Source organism: Zonotrichia albicollis, chromosome 5 (assembly GCF_047830755.1).
Source record: "Zonotrichia albicollis isolate bZonAlb1 chromosome 5, bZonAlb1.hap1, whole genome shotgun sequence".
Lineage (NCBI taxonomy): Eukaryota > Metazoa > Chordata > Aves > Passeriformes > Passerellidae > Zonotrichia > Zonotrichia albicollis.
In genome coordinates this window covers 46,795,583-46,801,622 of record NC_133823.1, presented here as the reverse complement: position 1 = coordinate 46,801,622, position 6,040 = coordinate 46,795,583, and positions in this window count along the sequence as shown.

The following is a 6,040-nucleotide window of genomic DNA, read 5'->3' as shown; positions in this document are numbered from 1 at the left end:
AAGAAGCATTTGCAGAATTGAAGAAGTGTGGGGTTAGCAATCAGCAGCTGCTGGCAGTGTGCTCATGGGCTGTGCTCTGCCCTCTGCTTGCAGAAGGGTTCTCATGGGCTCCATCAGCGCCAGCCGCTTGCAGATGTGCAGCAGCGTGGGCAGGAGTGTGCTCTGCCTCCCACCACTCTCCCAGAAAGCAAACCCAGAAGCAGAGCAGACATAAAGAGGTGCTTCTGACATGTGATTCCTTCTGTCTGTTCCAGACATTGGTAAGGTGAACCATGCCCCAGAAAAATGTGTTGCTCAGTCTCAACTGTAAAAGGAGTCTAAACAACTTGCTCAGCCTTAGGTGTCCATACTGTGACATCTGAAAGTGGGGAGATTCATTCCACCCTTGTCTACAGACACTGCCACAGACCAAGCACAGCTCTGGGACCCTCCCTGCCTTTTCTGACATGGGTCTGGTGAGCCCTGACACAGCTACTGCTGCTGTGGTGCCTCCATGTCACAGCAGAATGGGTGAAGCTGTGTTTCCCAGGGATCTGTGTCTCAAAAGTGGATGAGTCCAACTCACATGACAGCTTTTTCACATTTCCATGACATTTTTAATACCTGAGAATCTCTGAGGTTTTTGCTTCTCCACTGAATTTAATTGAAATTTGCCAATGAATGAACAGGTTATTGAAAAGAAAACAAGCAGAAAGCAACCACATCAGCCTTGTTTTCTTAGGAATTGGGGCAAGTAGAGTGATCATTTTATTTTTGTGCTTAGTCTGATTCCTAGGGAAAAATCTTTCCAAACACCGTATTCCACAACATCATACACAATTGAGACACTGCTATTGAAACTGTGAACACACATATAACAGATTTCTACTTGCATTTACACCTTATTTTGTATTACAATGCCATCAAGAAGGATAGAAGCACTTGTCACAGCTATTGTTTGTCTTTCTGAAGTTAATCGAACTTTAAAGGTTCTTTTTTCCCCACCAAAAACAGAACTATAAACTGCCAGGAATGACTGTACAAGAAAGCAGCATAAAGGTATGATCATGTATATTTGATGTAGGATCAAATGAAACTCAGAGGAGTTAGAGACAGAGATAAGTATATGGGACTGAATCTTTGGAGTTCAAATTCTGCATCAAGATCAAGACAGGGACATTCTGCCCTGTAGATTTGAGGCATTTAATCTCAGAGCAGCCACTTCAGAGCTTTCCTGTTAGTGGGGCATAAAGTCAGTTGTGATGACTTGATGTCAGATTTAGGATTTATTGAGACAGGGATGGATATAGATGGGGTGTGAGGGATGTGCAGTCTGAAGGCAAAACCTGATGCTAATAAAATGGGTGAGCCCTCCCTCTTTAGCTATCTTTTCTCATAAAAGAGTCCCTGTTAACTTTGCAGCTGGAGTTACATCCAGAGAGAAATCCAGAGTTCATTTTAACGCTGAGTTAACAGTGAAATTTGTCGGCTCTTGGACTTTTAGCAGATGTGTTATAAGTCTAACCATTTAAGTGAAGAATTGTTCACCAGTCACTCACTAAGGTTAAGACATTAAAATCTTTCACAACATGGTGCACAGTGTTTGGGCAATCACCCAGCTCGAGTATGTCCCTCAGTCCTGAAGGGAATGGAAATTATTAAACTTGGCACAGGTTTAGTGAGCTGCAGCATGGAGAGAGGTTCTGGCTCATCTACTCTGCAAACAACCACATGAGGCTGCAGTTTTACTTTTTGATGTGGTCTCATTGCAGAAGAGTATGCCAGCTGAATTATCAAAATGAAATACTATTCCTCTTACCTGCCTAAGCACTTGGTAATTTTACTTGAGGTTTTGGGGGAGGAGAGCTGAAACTGCTGGAGTGGGCATCATACCCACAGTTCAAGCAATAATTTAGTGCACAGTACCTCATGGAGGAGCTGAGCTCTCACAACAGGTATCACTCCTGATCCCCTTTGCGGAGGAGGAAAGGAGGACAAGACCTAGATCTAGAAAGGACCAGGTCTTGTCCTCTGAGGTCCACACACATAAGAAACTGCAGTGAAATAGGGAGGCCTCTGCTGCCTGCATGCCAGACAATGTTTGTGTATAAAATCTTTGGTGAGATTAGGGTGTACTCCTGTTCTTTTATCAGGAAGATGTAATGAGAGAAGGGGGTGCTCTCAGATGCAGAGTCCCTCCTTTGATAGCAGATGGACTTCCCTCTCCCTTACTGCATGCATCTGTAGATCACTGTGCTGAGCTGCTTCTTGGATCTGGGAATGGTTTTTATTATAAGCATGCCTGGTATGTATTTATAAATTATATTTATTTTGGCAACTTCCTTACCCGTACCAAAAGTTACTAACAGCAGTCACGGGCTCTGGCTACTGAACACCTTCCCTGTTCTGTGATCTCCAGCAGATCCTCCTACTGCAAATAATATTCTCCCACTTTAACATTCACTAGTCCTTACGTTAAACCTCTCCTGGAGTATTTCCTGGATGATGATTTCAGAACAAAAAGTATTTCACTGAAAAGTTTGTCACTGGCATTCTCAGCATTTGTCAACCCTCCTTCGGAGATAAATGCCACAGGGACAGTGGTGAAATGCTTCTGGGTTCAAAGTGATGAAAAATTGTCTGTTTGACATAAATTAAATTGACCTGGAAGTTTCTGACTCAGTCTGATCAATTGCAAGTGTACATCTCCAAGTCTGAAGATAAGATTCTTGGCTCAAGATAAGAGCTCTTGCCTGTGTAATCTTACTCCTCTTCTGAATTTTAAGTGCTGATTCCTACCTAGGATGAGAAGACACACCATCATATAAATGAAACCACTGGACAGCTCTGTGAAAGTCTGAGCTCTGTACTAACAAATATTTGTCTGTTTGACCCTTTTATCTCCCACTCAACAGGAGATAATAGACCCTGTTCAGTGGGAGCCTGACCATTTAAAAAGGAATTGAAGTCTTTTTTATCTAATACCACAGAACAGAAATATGGCACCCCAAAATAGAGACAGATAATTCGATTAGAGGATGTGTGAAAGCTTTAGCTTTGCCAGGGAGCTAATTCCCTCAAAGGACACAATCTGGACTGGATTAGAGGTAAATCTTACTGTGGAGTAAACTGCGTGGTTACAAACCTCTGGGTGAATGCTCTTGCTCTTTGATGAAGTGTGAAGTCATTTACACCTTTTTGCCATATGTTTTGCTGAGTAGGAGTGTGTATGCAAGGGTAGTTACCATGGAATAAATGACATGCTGTAAAGTCACACTGTCAATTAAATTTATTTATGTGCCCGTGCTTTTAGCCAGAGGAACACCCTGTTTCTAGATGGTGGGTGAGGAGCAGTGTGAGGAAAATGCACTGTCAAAACAAAGCTGCCTCTGTGCACATGTAGTAGGAAAATCAAGTGTTTTTGAAACAGTATGATCACAAATAGTGTGCCTACAGGCTTCCCTGTGTTCTTGGCTGTCTCAGTCTGACTCAAAGGTAGCACATGGGGTCAGCCCTGGAGAGCTGCAAAGGGAAGACACTGCTGGCAGGAATGGGAGACCGAGTGTTTGAGATGATACCTTCAATTCACATGCCAATTAAAATTGATGGGCACCCAGATCCCTTCCTCAGGGCTTGTAGACACAAAAAGAACAATAAAAAATATTATTCCTGGCTTCTGCAGGGCAAGGTGGGGAAATTTTGTGAAAAAAGGAAAAAAATCCGGACTTGCATCAGTGCTTACTGTATGGTTAGAGGTGTAGTGGCAGGCATGCTCCTGAATGTTTGGCCCAGGAAGCCTTCCTTTGTTCTCTGCACTCACACTGGGCTTGGCTGCACTCTGCCTGTGGGAGTATTACCATGTGCTGCATCACTGGATTTTTCAGCTTAATTTTGCTGCTTAGTTTTCCTCCAGGACTCTTCAGAGCTCTTTATTTTTCCTGTCTTCCTGATGGAAAGGAGATAGGTAGCAACACTTCCACTCAGGTTAGGATGAGCAAGTCCAGCAATAGGGATGTGCTCAGGGGGCTGGGGAGGCCTGGGAAGCTTTTCCTGACCCGTGAGAACTGCTGGCAGCTCCTGATGCACCACTGCCCTTGCCCAGCTTTTGCAGCCATGGTCACAAAAAACTAAGTAAATTAATTGTGGGTTTGGGTTTTTTCAGCTACCTTCTTTGAGTGATATTAAGTATGGAGGTTAGCGGTGGGTGTTAAAATACTCTCATGGTTCTGGAGCTTTTTCACAGGGGCTCAGACAAGGTGGGGGAGTTTCTTGTGTTCGGTGCCGATTGGAGAATAGACTCAAGTATGCTATGTGGCTTAACCACAGGAACCTGTTTTCTTTCTCTGCCGGAAACACCTGCCAAAAAAGCTGTGTTCACTTGGGCTCTATAAAGAAAAACCCCAAATGAAACTTCCAGCCTTATAGCAACAGGTCAGGAGGTGATGCTCACAGTACACTTGTTTAAATTCAAAGCATCTCACTGTGCCAACTGGATATGAAAAAATTATGGCTGTTAATTAAAATGAAATGTCAATATAAAGGAACTAACAATGCTTTCCCTCTCATAAGTACCAAAGAAATACCTTTTATTCTTACTGAATTGGCTAAATTACCAGAAGAATATGGTTGCACTCAGAAAGAGTCAAACTAAATATGTGTGGAGATTTTCCCTTACATGCTGACAGAAACAGAAGCTGAGGGCGAGTGGGGACTTGGGGTTTTTTAACCACAGGAAGTAAGAGCTCGCTGGTCCCTCACCCAAAGAGCCACGTATTGGGCTGTGGGGTTGAGTTCCCCTGGAGACAGGCAATCCAATTGCTGCAGTAACGTCTATGGACTGAACCTGTCCCAAAGGCTGCCAGCCCCCAGGTAATGCATGAACACATCCTGGAACCTGATCAGGGCTCCCTGATGAGCATGCCAGGGGAGCCAGATTCACATTCACAAATATGAGCAAGATGATTGGGACCACAGCTTGTAGGAAAGCTGCAGAAAGGGAGCTACCTTGTGTGCCAGGGAATTCACAGATTGTTGTCTACTATCACAGCTGTTTCTGCAGAGTGAGCTTCCTCTAACTAAGATCCTCTTGGAAACTAGCTGCAGGGCTGTGGGGTGCAATATGATGCTGGCTGTTTCCTGAACACCCAGTTGTCACCCTGTTCAGTTGTGCCCTGAACACTCTGATGTGCAGCACTACCCAGGATGCCATTTCTTCAAAGACCCTTAGGTATGAAAGGTGACACTCAACCTTGTTATGATCATGCTTCTCAGACATACTCATGTAATCTGTGGTAAAAGCCTAACAAGTGCACCAATTACAGAGTGAGTGTTATTTATGTTAGCTATATCTTTTATGTCCTTGGCTGCTTTTGAGCTGAGCAGGGCCAAGATTTGTCAGCCAGGCTTCAATTAAAGGCTACTTTTGAACAGGATGTATCCAGGTTTGATACATCCTTTCAAGAGGGATCAGCGAAGGATGCTAAGGATTGTCAAGGGGAAGGAGACTGAGACTGCAGCAGGGACAGGTAAGGTTGGGTGCAGCTGTGATGGAACTGCAACTTGGACAGAGGAGTAACTTCACTGCTGGTGTCACATTATCACCAGCTCTCAGTTAACTTTACTTCTCATCACACTAGACAGTACAAACTGTGCAGGTTTGTATAAAGTTACATGTCACCACTGCAAGGAATGGCCTTTGACCACGGTGTAAAAAAACCCAAAAAACCAACAACACAGAGAAGTTCTTGAAAGAAAACACCATTTAATGTAAGATTACACATTACACGTAAGGTAAAAGTGCAAATAGAACAAACATGCTGAATACCACGTGCACTGCCCCACAAGTCCCAGTTTTAAAACCATGATATTTCATTCTCAAAACCACCACAGGTGTGAAGTCCCTTCCACTTGTTCCTCCTGTGCTCTCTAGCTTTACAGAGAGGTGAAAATTCAGCCTGTATGAAGTATAAAATTTGTGCATTACAGAAGATTCCCTCTACTGAGAAAGTGCATCAGAGACAGAAATAGGTCTTTTTCAGAATCTTCACCACCACCTTGCCGT